General features: G+C 40.6%; 1 protein-coding gene across 2 annotated transcripts in view; it reads left to right on the forward strand.

The window, feature by feature from the left end:
• Positions 1–12,312, forward strand: part of KCNQ1 (potassium voltage-gated channel subfamily Q member 1) — a 559,181-nt gene that overhangs the window by 387,658 nt on the left and 159,211 nt on the right. The window lies entirely within an intron of this gene.

The raw sequence follows: 12,312 nt of genomic DNA on the forward strand, positions 1-12,312 counted from the left end.
GGGGGGAGTGGGTACAACGCTCATGGAAATCTCAGGGACAAATTCAACAGAGAGAGATGCTGTCATAGAAGCTATATATGGTGTAGTAAAGTTGTATAACTTGCACCAATTTGGCATTCAAATTGGGTTACCATATTCAAACATTTAAAAAAGAGGACACTCCACGGGGCCCTGGTCCCGCCCCCGGCCCTGCCCCAACTCCGCCCCTTCCCTGCCCCTGGCCCCGCCCCAACCCCACCCCTTCTCCACCCCCATTCCAACCCCTTCCCCAAAGTCCCTGCCCCAACTCTGCCCCCTCCTCTGAGCACCCCGCATTCCCCCTCCTCCCTCCCGCTCTGATCTTGGTTGGGGGTTGCTAAGTGCTTCCCTGCTCCCCACTCGCCCCGCAGCCCCTGCAGCCTCTATGCCCTTGCTTGCCTGCCCTGCTCCTCCTCACCCTGCAGCCTCTGCACTCTCCCGCCCTTGCAGCCTCTGTGCCCCCTGCTCCCCACTCACCCTGCAGCCTCTGCACCCCCCCGCCCCTGCAGCCTCTGTGCCCCCTGCTCCCCACTCGCCCTGCAGCCTCTGCACCCCCCCGCCCCTGCAGCCTCTGTGCCCCCTGCTCCCCACTTGCCCTTGCAGCCTCTGCACCCCCCCGCCCTTGCAGCCTCTGCACCCCCCCGCCCCTGCAGCCTCTGTGCCCCCTGCTCCCCACTCGCCCTGCAGCCTCTCTGCCCCCTGCCCCTGCAGCCTCTGTGCCCCCTGCTCCCCACTCGCCCTGCAGCCTCTGCACCCCCCCGCCCCTGCAGCCTCTGTGCCCCCTGCTCCCCACTCGCCCTGCAGCCTCTGCACTCCCCCGCCCTTGCAGCCTCTGTGCCCCCTGCTCCCCACTCGCCCTGCAGCCTCTGCACCCCCCCGCCCCTGCAGCCTCTGTGCCCCCTGCTCCCCACTCGCCCTGCAGCCTCTCTGCCCCCTGCCCCTGCAGCCTCTGTGCCCCCTGCTCCCCACTCGCCCTGCAGCCTCTGCACCCCCCCGCCCCTGCAGCCTCTGTGCCCCCTGCTCCCCACTCGCCCTGCAGCCTCTGCACTCCCCCGCCCTTGCAGCCTCTGTGCCCCCTGCTCCCCACTCGCCCTGCAGCCTCTGCACCCCCCCGCCCCTGCAGCCTCTGTGCCCCCTGCTCCCCACTCGCCCTGCAGCCTCTGTGCCCCCTGCCCCTGCAGCCTCTGTGCCCCCTGCTCCCCACTTGCCCTGCAGAACTCTACACACACCCCCCGCAGCCTCTACACACACACACACCCCCGCCGCCTGCCCTGCTGCCCCCGCTCACCCGGCAGAGGGAGAAATGCAGGCTCCACGTGGACTAAACACTTCCGAGCTGCTCTGTGGGGGAGGAAGGAGCGGGGGAGGGACTCTGGCCAGGCGTCCAATCAGCTGCGCCGCACTCCGCAGGAGGAGAAATCCCGGACATTTCTACTTCATTAGAAATTCCCCCCCCGGACGGCCATTTAAGGCTGAAAAAGCCGGACATGTCCGGGGAAACCCGGACGGATGGTAACCCTAATTCAAAGGATATTCAATACCAGTGGGCCTAGGCCATAGGTGGAGCATCAAACCAGGGGATATAGAACAAGTACGAAATGGAGGGCTGCTTTCTCTTATGCTGGTACCTTCCTATTAGTTTTTCTGCTACATACCTTCTACTCCCTTGATATGCAAGTTGCACTCATTTTGCACATCCACTGGATGCCAGATAAGTGCAAGGTATACTTATACCCTTTTTCTGACCAACTTCTGCAGCCTTTTTTATCACCACTGATTTTGGCTCATAATTTTCCCATATAAGTAAAATCTAGGAGTCACCTTTTCTGCTGGAGGAGAAAGTGAAATGTATTCTTTTTAAAGTAAAATGTACTCTTAGCCAGTAGATGCAAAATAATGTGTGTATTCAGAAAGTTCTCATGCAATGAAGTTATAGCCCTGTTGCACTCTATCCTATGTGTCTGGAGAAAAGGAGCTTAATTTTGCCAGACCAGGATTATAAGAGAGTGCCATGAACTATTTACTTGTCTATAATCACACTTGTGTCCATTTAGTGTAGAATTTTTTGGCCTTGAAACAATGTAAAAAACAAAGTCTTTCTTCTGACTTAATATGTCGTAGACAGAGAAGAAATGAGGTCACTGTGATTATATATCAGGAAGCTTGCCTGAGTAGGAATGAGTGAACTATTATCTCTGATCAAATAAGATCTAGTTCATATCTTTACCCCAAACCCTAACTCTGTGGAGTTTAAAAAAAAAATGATTATTTTCTTTTCAACTTTTAGTTTGTTTGGTGCAACTTAGCAAATCCTGGTGCCAGGAGTGGAAGCAGCAGTGTCAAATTGTATATCAGAGACTGTTCAGGAAGCACAAGAAATCTCACGAGAGAGTCTGCTCTCACCAAATTTCCCGCCCAAGAGTTCACAGAGAGGGCCACTGCTCTCTCCTGGTGTAATTGGGTGGAACGCCAATGAAATAACTGAAGCTGCATCCATTTACTCCAGCAGAGGGTTTGGCCCTGAAAGACTGTATATGACCTTAACTATGGTGTTTGCATCTCATCAGCACTTAAAATAGTCAGCTGTCCTTCATTAAATATACAAGAACTAATGAAGGCAGAGCTGGTTTTAAAATATTTTGCATTCTGTATAAATATGTCCCCCACTGACCAGCTAAAGAACTGAAACAGTGAGCTCTGATAGGATTCCTGTTCTATTCTCTTTTAGCTAGGAGATGGTGATTGTAATACAGGACTTTGAGGGTGTGCTATAATAATAGTGGGACAGCTGAGGGGGATCCACAAGGACCTGGGAAGAGGCAGAAGACACCCACAGAACACTATAGTTGAGAATAGTCATCAGGAGGATTTATCGTGTGCAAGTCCTTGCCCAAACTCTCAGTGCCATGAAAATATTTCTCAGAACTTTGTTCTTGGAAGATCCAACTGTAAAATGACCAGGACTTGAGTTCCTTACCCAATTCTGTTAGTGTTCTGCAGTATAAATGAGATGCTGCATTGTAAAGAGAGATTATGCTTCAGTCTTGAAACATTAAACCAAGGTCCGCAGTGTCCTGGCCAACATTCCCTTACAAATACGAATTGTGCTTCACCTTACCTATTGCTGAGCTCATACTGGCTGTTACATTTGCATAGAATCATAGAATATCAGGGTTGGAAGAGACCTCAGAAGGTCATCTAGTCCAACCCCCTGCTCAAAGCAGGACCAACCCCCAGCTAAATCATTTCTAGACATAGATTCAGAAAAGCACTTCAGCATGTGCTTTACCATCCTGTTCTAGACCGCATTCAGGCATATGCTTAAGTGGCGTTGAGTTAAGTAAATCTTAAATTCTGTTCTAAATAGTTATGCTCTCCTGAATCACTGTCATAGTCACCAACTATAATTAATACCATATAAATCATTTTATAACCTTCAGCATGAAAGATGCTCTACAAATTTTTGTTCTCTTCTGAAAATTCTTTTTATTAGCAAGTACTTTGTTTTTACTGTTAACCAAACACATTAAACACATTTCTTAAACACAAATCAAACTAACAATTTTGTCTCTAAAGCAGAGGAGGATGGAGATTGATAAATTACATAGGTGATTTCTGACTTAAATCCATGTTAGGTTTTGTTTTGTTTTTGTTTTTAAGGAACCAGAATTGACAGTTGGTGTCAAATAGAAATAGGAGTGCATTGAAGGGACACTGTTGGGTTTAAAATTCATATATTTAAAAAAACAGATTTCCTTATCTGTTGCTAATGGAACTGAGAGAATACTGGGGAAAATTCCACAAATATTATTTCAAAATTTTATCTAATTTCCTTTGGCTATGTTCACATTCAGTGAATATTATAGCCAAATAATGTATTGGTGGAAATGATAACCAAAAGATTGAGTTTGAAGGGACTATGGCAGAGTATTCTTGGAGAGCTTGAATTTTGAATTTGTAATCTGTAGTATTCATATTGAAAGCCAAACAATTACCTTCCCCTAATCAGGGAACAAAAACAACGTTATGCAATCTATACGTCTAATCAAAACTGGTCATATTTCTAACATTAGGTATGTGCAACAAACTACTCATGTGCAAACTACAAACCAGGAATTTATCACAGAAATTATTTAATGGTGATACTGAATGATTCAGTATTTAGAATAACGAATACGTTTGAGAAAATCATAAGTTGTTCATGGACAATTTGCAAAGAGAAAAAGGCTAACTTAAATAAATACTTTATTCATGACAAAATTACTTACCCGGATCTAATTACTAATAACACAGTTGATTATTAAAACTGAAAGAATTTTAAAAATCTTGTCACCACTTATGCAAAAAATAAACCGTGCATTTAACCCAGTGTGGCCATTGAAAAAATAAACTAATCAATTTCATTTGTGTTTGCAGTCAGTTTCTAATCATATATTAGCAGGAGGCTGAAATGTTTGGGTTGCAAACACCAGAGGGAAAGTTATTCCTTTAAAAATAAGCAGTTTCCATACATTTGAAAAGACTATAGAAACATTTCATTTAATCTTAAGTTTTGGTCAAGCCTATTTTCACTAATTGTAAATTTTGGACCCATGTTGTCCTGACAATGTCATTGTACTTTTCCAACACTTAGGGGCAGCTTTAAGTAATACATCCTCAAGATGTTTTAATGAATCATTTATGGGTGAGGTTCTTTTGCTGAGCGCTCTCAGTAAATCATAAAGTTTCTTACAAAAGTCTACTTTCTTAAATATCTGAAGTAAATAATGGTTGCCAAGTTCTAACAATGAATAATAATAATAATAATAAAAGAAAGCCGGGTAGCACACATTGTTTTCAATAGCTAGATACTCTGATTTCAGTCTCTAGTACTGTGGTCAAGCATTTCCTGTTATATAATGTATGAAGATGCAACTTAATCCATTTCAACCCATCACATTTAAAACATTGCTCAGTAATGAGCAGCTCCCTCAAACATAATGTGCAAGGAATGACAGAATGTGTGAAAAGACAAGAATAACCCTGGCCCATAGCAAATTCTATACTGAAAGCCTCTAGAGAACAAATGATGAAAGATTTCATTAGACTTAATGCACTAATGAAATGGCTTAATGTAGGTATTCAGAATCTCTTCCACCAGATTTTGTTACAAGGAACAGTTTTCTGTGCCTGTGTGGAAAATGGCCAGTTCACTTGCAAAGTGTATTATTAAAATCTGATGTGTTAAAGATAAAGTTCAAGTCTAAATAAAAATTAGTGCCAAAAACTTCAAGACAATGCACTTCAGACTTCATTCTTAGTGCTTTATTTCTGTCTAAGGTCAAAAATCCAAGAAGACGGCAGAGAATTTAAACATGCTTGAAAACTGAGCTCAACTTCAACTCAGTGATAGATTTATAGAAAAATGGGCATTTTGTACAAGATATAAATCTGTGACTCTCTCCTGCTAAGTTTCATAGTTCTCATAGAGCTCATTCAGAATAGACAATGTTGAGCTTTAACCTCAGATAATATCTGTGTCTGTGTACCTTGGAAGGACTGTGGCAAACATGATGGTCCTGATGATAGTATATTGTGCAAGTGAACAAAAAATACAAACAGTATCAACAGGAAATTAGCACCACCTTTCCTTTGCCTCATTGCTATAATATTTACATTAGTACTAAATCAGTATGTGAAGCATTTTCCTGAAACAAGCATATAAGCCACTATTTAATGCAATTCCTAAAGAATGTATATGAAATTAAGGAAGATTTTTTAAATATAATAAATGCTGCCTCTTAGTGAATTATGCAACTTTTTAAAAATAAACAGACAAGAAACATGCAAAATCAGAGATTGTGTTCCAAACATGTGTCATGAAGACAGTGACACAAATCAACAAAAGGCAGGAAATTCAAAGTTTAGGCTGCCAATCCATCCCTGAGCCCATGTTATTACGAAAAACAAACAAACAAGGAAACCACATTGACGTGCGCTCGGGATGGAGTGACAACTTTAAATTTGGAATTTCCTGGCTTTTTTTTTTTCCTGAGTGGGGTATGACAACCTATTTTAAATAGGAACAAAAAAGGGAAAGAAATCTCTTGAGAAACATTGAAAATTGGATATATTTTACCAGTTTACTACATATTTAGTCATCATTTCTAAGAACATATTACAACAGGTACCCAATGAATTGTAGCTGTTTAAATTCATTATGTAGATCATTTTCTGTATCTTAATTATGATGCATATTGTTAAATTAGTAAAACACTGCACATATGCAATAGCCAATTCCATAGCATTAAATAATTCTCTAATTGTTCATTTTAATGCCAGTATTGTGTATTCTGTTATGGACTAAGAACCTTTTGACATTTTCCTCTTTTCCAGAAAAATTGTTGTATTTTTCTTGGAGTACAAAAATAGGCAAACCATTTAGCTTGCTTTCTTCCTGCATTTAAGAAACCCATGTAGAGATTGCATTCAAAAAAAGATGTTTTCATGGCGATTCCTTTTTAGACCTTGATCCTGCAGAGCAACATCTCATGGGGAGTTCCACTGGCTTATTTGCAGTACTGGGGCCTCAATCCCCAAATATGCAATCTGAATTGCTGGTGTGGACTGTTGCATCTGTGCAGAATCCCATTAACTTCACTGTTGGTCTGTGTAAATTTAGGATTACAGGATGGGGACATACCTTTGTAAATGCATTGAAATTCTAGGGAACTATGTTAGAAAAAAGATCATTTGGTCAAAGACATGTTTGATCTCTCTTAGAGCAAATGGCTCCACTACAGTATTTGCTGAGCATTATAAATGTCTCACTAGTGAATCAGCATATGCTGTAGGATTATCTAAAGATCTGCAGCCCTGATGTTTTACTAAAGGGGTAAGGATATCATTTCAGATTCAGAATTCTGATTGGCTGGTGAAGAGTTTATTGTTCTTCCAAGTGGAACTTTCCACTATAGCTGAGTAAACTAATTTCAAAAGAGGAGAAGAATGAAATAATGAAGAAAGCCCAACAGTAGAGAGTCTATGGTATGAATTTCATCTCACGTGTGATATGGATGCTTGACTCTCAAAGTTTTGTTTTAGGTTTTTCTCACCCCTGACTCTGATATTATGAGGAGTGCCTCCAACAGCCATACATTATTACTTGATGTTAGAGTGCAAATAAAAAGCCTTGTCTGTAAATGTCAGAATATAAATGCTCTTGGTTTGTGTTAATCCATTGGCCCTACTGGCCTAGTAATGCTGTCAGCTCTCAAGGGAATATTAAAACTGCCCCTGTAAGGATATATACCCCAGTCAATTCAGAAGCATAATTCCCATGACATTAACAATTCCAATGTTATATTTGTTGTTCCAGAGCTCCATTCCATGTATTAAAGCCCACTGAAAATCTCATGTGATCTGTGTACGGTGTTTGTGAGTGTCCGAATATATATTATTGAATGCAGCTGTGCTTCCATTACATTTAAAGGATTACAGTCAAATTGACATGACCAAATGTGGTGTAACATATTGTTCATCAACTATTTGTCAAGGGTAAACTGATTCTGATCTATCTCAGCAAAATGCACACATGGTTTTCACTGATAAGCATAAATCCTTTAAAGAATAACAAGTGTGCCTGTCATTGTTATGCACTTGCTTTCCACTATCATAATCTGTGCATGTGGACGTTGTACGCAATTGTCAGCTCTGTTGAAACATGGGTGACATTTTCATTTGTTTTGGTTTTTAAATGTCCTGTGTTTTTATGTGCTTTTTATAATGAAAAAAACATTAGTGTCTGGCATGGGACAGATAACCCTGATTATTATTTTTTTATTATTTTAACTGAGAGCTGATAATATGCCGCTAGCTGTACAAAGCACAGAGAAAGAAGAATGTCTGTGTAAGTGGCATACAATCTAAAGCCCAAATCTTGCAAACATTTAGGCACATGCTTAACTTTACAGAGGTGAGCAGTTCCATTGAAGTTCAAGTTAGTCAGCTACAGTCAGTGGGATTATTCACATCTGTAAAGTTAAGCATGTGAATAAAAGTTTGCAATATCAGGGACTATGATAAACAGATCTGTAATGGCCAATGACATTCCTTTTTGTTGCCAACTCTTGCAATTTCCATAAAGCCCCAGTTGCTGAAATCATGACATTACATGAGAATCTCAGCTCTCATTTAAAAAAAAAAAAGGTTTCTGGCCCTCATGGTTGCAGAGAGAGGCTTGAAAACATAAAGCAAGTGCACTCATAAAGACTCAGAAAGTCAGAAGTAACCAACATTTATTTATTTTATTTATTTTAATTTCATGATTTTTAAGCCAGTCTAATTATTTTTGGGGGATAGACTCAATTTTTTGACCCCTTGGATGGAAAATACTGAGACTATTGTGCTTTTTTTCCTAACGTACGTGTGTGTGTGTGTGTGTGTGTGTTGTAGCCTTTTAAATGAGAAACATTACATTTATTTACAAAGGTGGTTCAAGGGATTGTTAAAGGGATACAGAGTCATTCATCTCTACAGCATGAAGCCAATTCATTTCAAATTAGATTGACAGTGACTGAAAATCATTAGCTTGCTGATGGTTGCTCAGTCAGCTATGTGAAATAAATTCTTGGTTCAGATCCAAGACAATTGTCACAACTGATACCAATGGACAGTCCCAATATTATGGCTGAAAACCAAATGGACATTAGAACTAGAATATCTTTCCCACCTCCTGAGATGATCCCAACAACAAGCCTACGGTGCATTGCAAGCTTTCCATGTGGAAAGAACACTTGAGCCATTAGGGTTGTCTTTCAGCAACATTAAATTCACTTAAATAAAGAAGGCCAGGGGGGGCGGGGGGGGGAAGAGTTCAGAGAAAGAGAGAGTGAGTGAAATAACTGTGAATCATTGCTGGGAAAGGGGAAAAGCCTTACCTGGCTTCTGTCCAGCAAAATGCATGCCGGGATGTCTGTCACCTGAAGCCATAGTCAGTGATTCTCTGTGGGTCTGGATTTTATGGCCATAAAAATGTTTAAGCTTAATTTTAAGATGATGATGTGTTGACTACTTCTTTTGATTATTAGAAGCACTCATATTTACTTGCAGGTTACCTCAGAGATATCCATTAAGTTCATAACAGTATATCATAGTCTAATGCATGGTTTTATGTAAATATACTCGCAAAAGGAAAATGTCTTTTTTTATAACTCAGCTCTCTTCCTTCCCCTGATCCTACCCATGAAATATTTATAAAACTTTTTGTCAAAGCTAAGCAAGTCCAAATCTGTGAAATTTAGGGGCTAGATTTTCAAGAGTGCTCAGCTCCCAGTTAAAAGTGGTCAGATTTTCAGGAGAGTGCAGCTAGTCATGAAAATATTGCTTAGAGAATGAAAATGTACTGTACAGCTGGTTGGCAAATATGCATGTAGGAAGAAGTCCCTGAAATTATAGATTTATTAATACATCCACTGTCTGCCTAGAGACTACAGGTGTGTCACAAATGGTCATACAATCAAATATTGCGAGTTAATGTTTAAACTCTACATTTACTAAAGCATTTGTTACCAGTTTGCAGAAGACATCAAACAACGAAGAATCATAACCTTGGCTACTAATTAAAATCCTTATTCCTTTCTTTCACTCCAAAAACATTTAATCTGTGGGAAGTAGGAGAGCCTTGTATGCAGGGACTTCTTTTTCTAGTATTAGCAAAACAACAAGTGTTATGTGGGAGTTTCTAAAGGGGTTGTGGTGTAGAAGAATAAAATAAATGTGTCAATTTTCTGTTTTCCTTTCAGAGAAGTAAACATTAGCATTAAACAAAGAGTGATTAAAAACAGATGCATTGAAAAACCTTATGTGGTAGATGGAGAAGGGGTTATGAAAATGAGAGGCAATTTTTACCAGGTTAAAAACTAGCATTTTTTCTGAGGAAAGCTATTTTAACTGATAAATTGAACAGTAATCCATCACCAGAACCAGATGGTATTCACCCAGGAGTTCTGAAGGAACTCAGATATGAAATTGCAGAACTACTAACTGTACTATGCAACCTGTCGCTTAATTCTGCCTCTGTACCAGATGACCTGAGGGTAGCTAATATAACAGCTATTTTTTTAAAAGTCTCCAGAGACCATCCTGGCAATTACAGGCCAGTAAGCCTAACTTCAGTACCAGGCAAATTGGTTGAAAATATAGTAAAGAACACAGTTATCAGACTCATAAATAAACACAGTAAGTTGGGGAAGAATCAACACTACTTTTGTAAAGGGAAATCATGCTTCGTCTATCTATTAGAATTCTTTGAGGGGGCCAACAAATGTGGACAATGGTGATCAATTTATTATAGTTACTTGGACTTTAAGAAAGCCTTTGACAAGGTCCCTCACCAAAGACTCTTAAGCAAAATAAGAAGGCATGGGATAAGAGGAAAGGTCCTCTCATGGATCAGTAACTGGTTAAAAGACAGGAAACAAAGGGTAGGAATAGATGGTCAGTTTTCACAATGGAGAGAGAGGTAAATAGCAGAGCCCCCCAAGGATCTGTACTGGGTCCAGTGCTGTTGAACATAGTCATCAATGGTTTGGAAAAGGGGGTGAAGTGTGAGGTGGCAAAATTTTCAGGCGATCCAAAATTACTTAAGTTAGTTAAGTCCAAAGCAGACGGCAAAGAGATACAAAGGGATCTCACTAAACTGTTGACTGGGCAACAAAATGGCAGATAAAATTCAGTGTTGCTAAGTGCAAAATAAAGCACATTGGAAAACATAATCACAATTATACATACAAAATGATGGGGTCAAAATTAGCTGTTACCACTTGAGAGATCTTGGAGTCATTGTGGATAGTTTCCCTGAAAACATCTGTTCAATATACAACCATAGTCAAAAAACCTAACAGAATATTCGGAAGCATTAGGAAAGTGGTAAATAATAAGACAGAAAATATCATAATGCCACTATATAAATCCATAGTGCAACCACACCTTGTACACTGTGTGCAGTTCTGGTTGCCCCACCTCAAAAAACATATATATGAATTGGAAAAGGTGCAGAGTAAGGCAACAAAAATTATTAGGTATAGAAAAGCTTCCATGTGAGGATAGATCAAAAAGATGGAGACTGTTCTGCTTAGAAAAGAGATGAGTAGGGGGACTATGACAGAAGTCTATAAAACTATGAATGGTGTGGAGACAGTGAATAGGGAAGTGTTATTCACCCCTTCACACAAGATCGAGAGGTCACCCAATGAAATTAATAGGCAGCATATTTAAAACAAACACAAGGAAGTACTTCACACAGAGCATTGTCAACCTGTGGAACTCATTGCCATGGGATGTTGTGACGGCCAGAAATATAACTGGGTTCAAAAAAGAATTAGATAATTCCCTGGAGGATAGATCCATCAAAAGCTATTAGCCAAGATGGTCAGGACGCAACCCTGTGCTTTGAGTGTCCGTAAACCTCTAACTGCTAGAAGCATCTGGAACTGGCCCATTGTCAGAGACAGGATACTTGGCTAGATGAACCATTGGTCTGACGCAGTATGGCCATTCTGTATGAAAATGGTTGGTTTTCCAGATAGGGAGAGGAGCAAATTTGTGAACATTTGCAATACACGTCTTCCTCGATATAACGCTGTCCTCGGGAGCCAAAAAATCTTACCGCGTTATAGGTGAAACCGTGTTATATTGAACTTGCTTTGATCCACCGGAGTGCGCAGCCCTGCCCCCCCACCCCCGGAGCACTGCTTTACTGCGTTATATCCGAATTCGTGCTATGTCGGGTCGTGTTATATCGAGGGAACGGTGTATTGCCCAGAAGGTGGAATTTCACCAATTACACCATGGAAAAACTGTTTGCTGGAGGAAATCTGTGGCTACTCGGGGAGAAAATCAGATTATGTGTAGGGCTTATCATACTGCTGAACTATGTTCTGCAAGAGACCTAAACATGTAAAGGACCTTGTTGTGAGAGATTCCCATCCTAGGGAGGGTACGAAGGCTATCAGCTCAATACAAACCGAAAGCACTATTTAGCAGCAAATGGAGTCTTCATGTGTGTAAATATGGCTTTATAAACAACCATTACTGATAATAAATTACAAAGAAAATACATTTGGAAAATCTAAGTAAGGTTAGCACTGCTCTACTGCTTGTGTCTTTTAGTAGTTAGTAGAAGCATTGAATGCTTCTGGAATAAAAGTCAAAGTAGCCCAGTTTAAAATGATGCATTTATAATGGGTAAGAACCTTTGTATATTAAATTCACTCAAATGTGTGTCTATAAACTAAGTGTTTTTCATTTGTGTTA

This window comes from Malaclemys terrapin, chromosome 4, assembly GCF_027887155.1.
Source record: "Malaclemys terrapin pileata isolate rMalTer1 chromosome 4, rMalTer1.hap1, whole genome shotgun sequence".
Lineage (NCBI taxonomy): Eukaryota > Metazoa > Chordata > Testudines > Emydidae > Malaclemys > Malaclemys terrapin.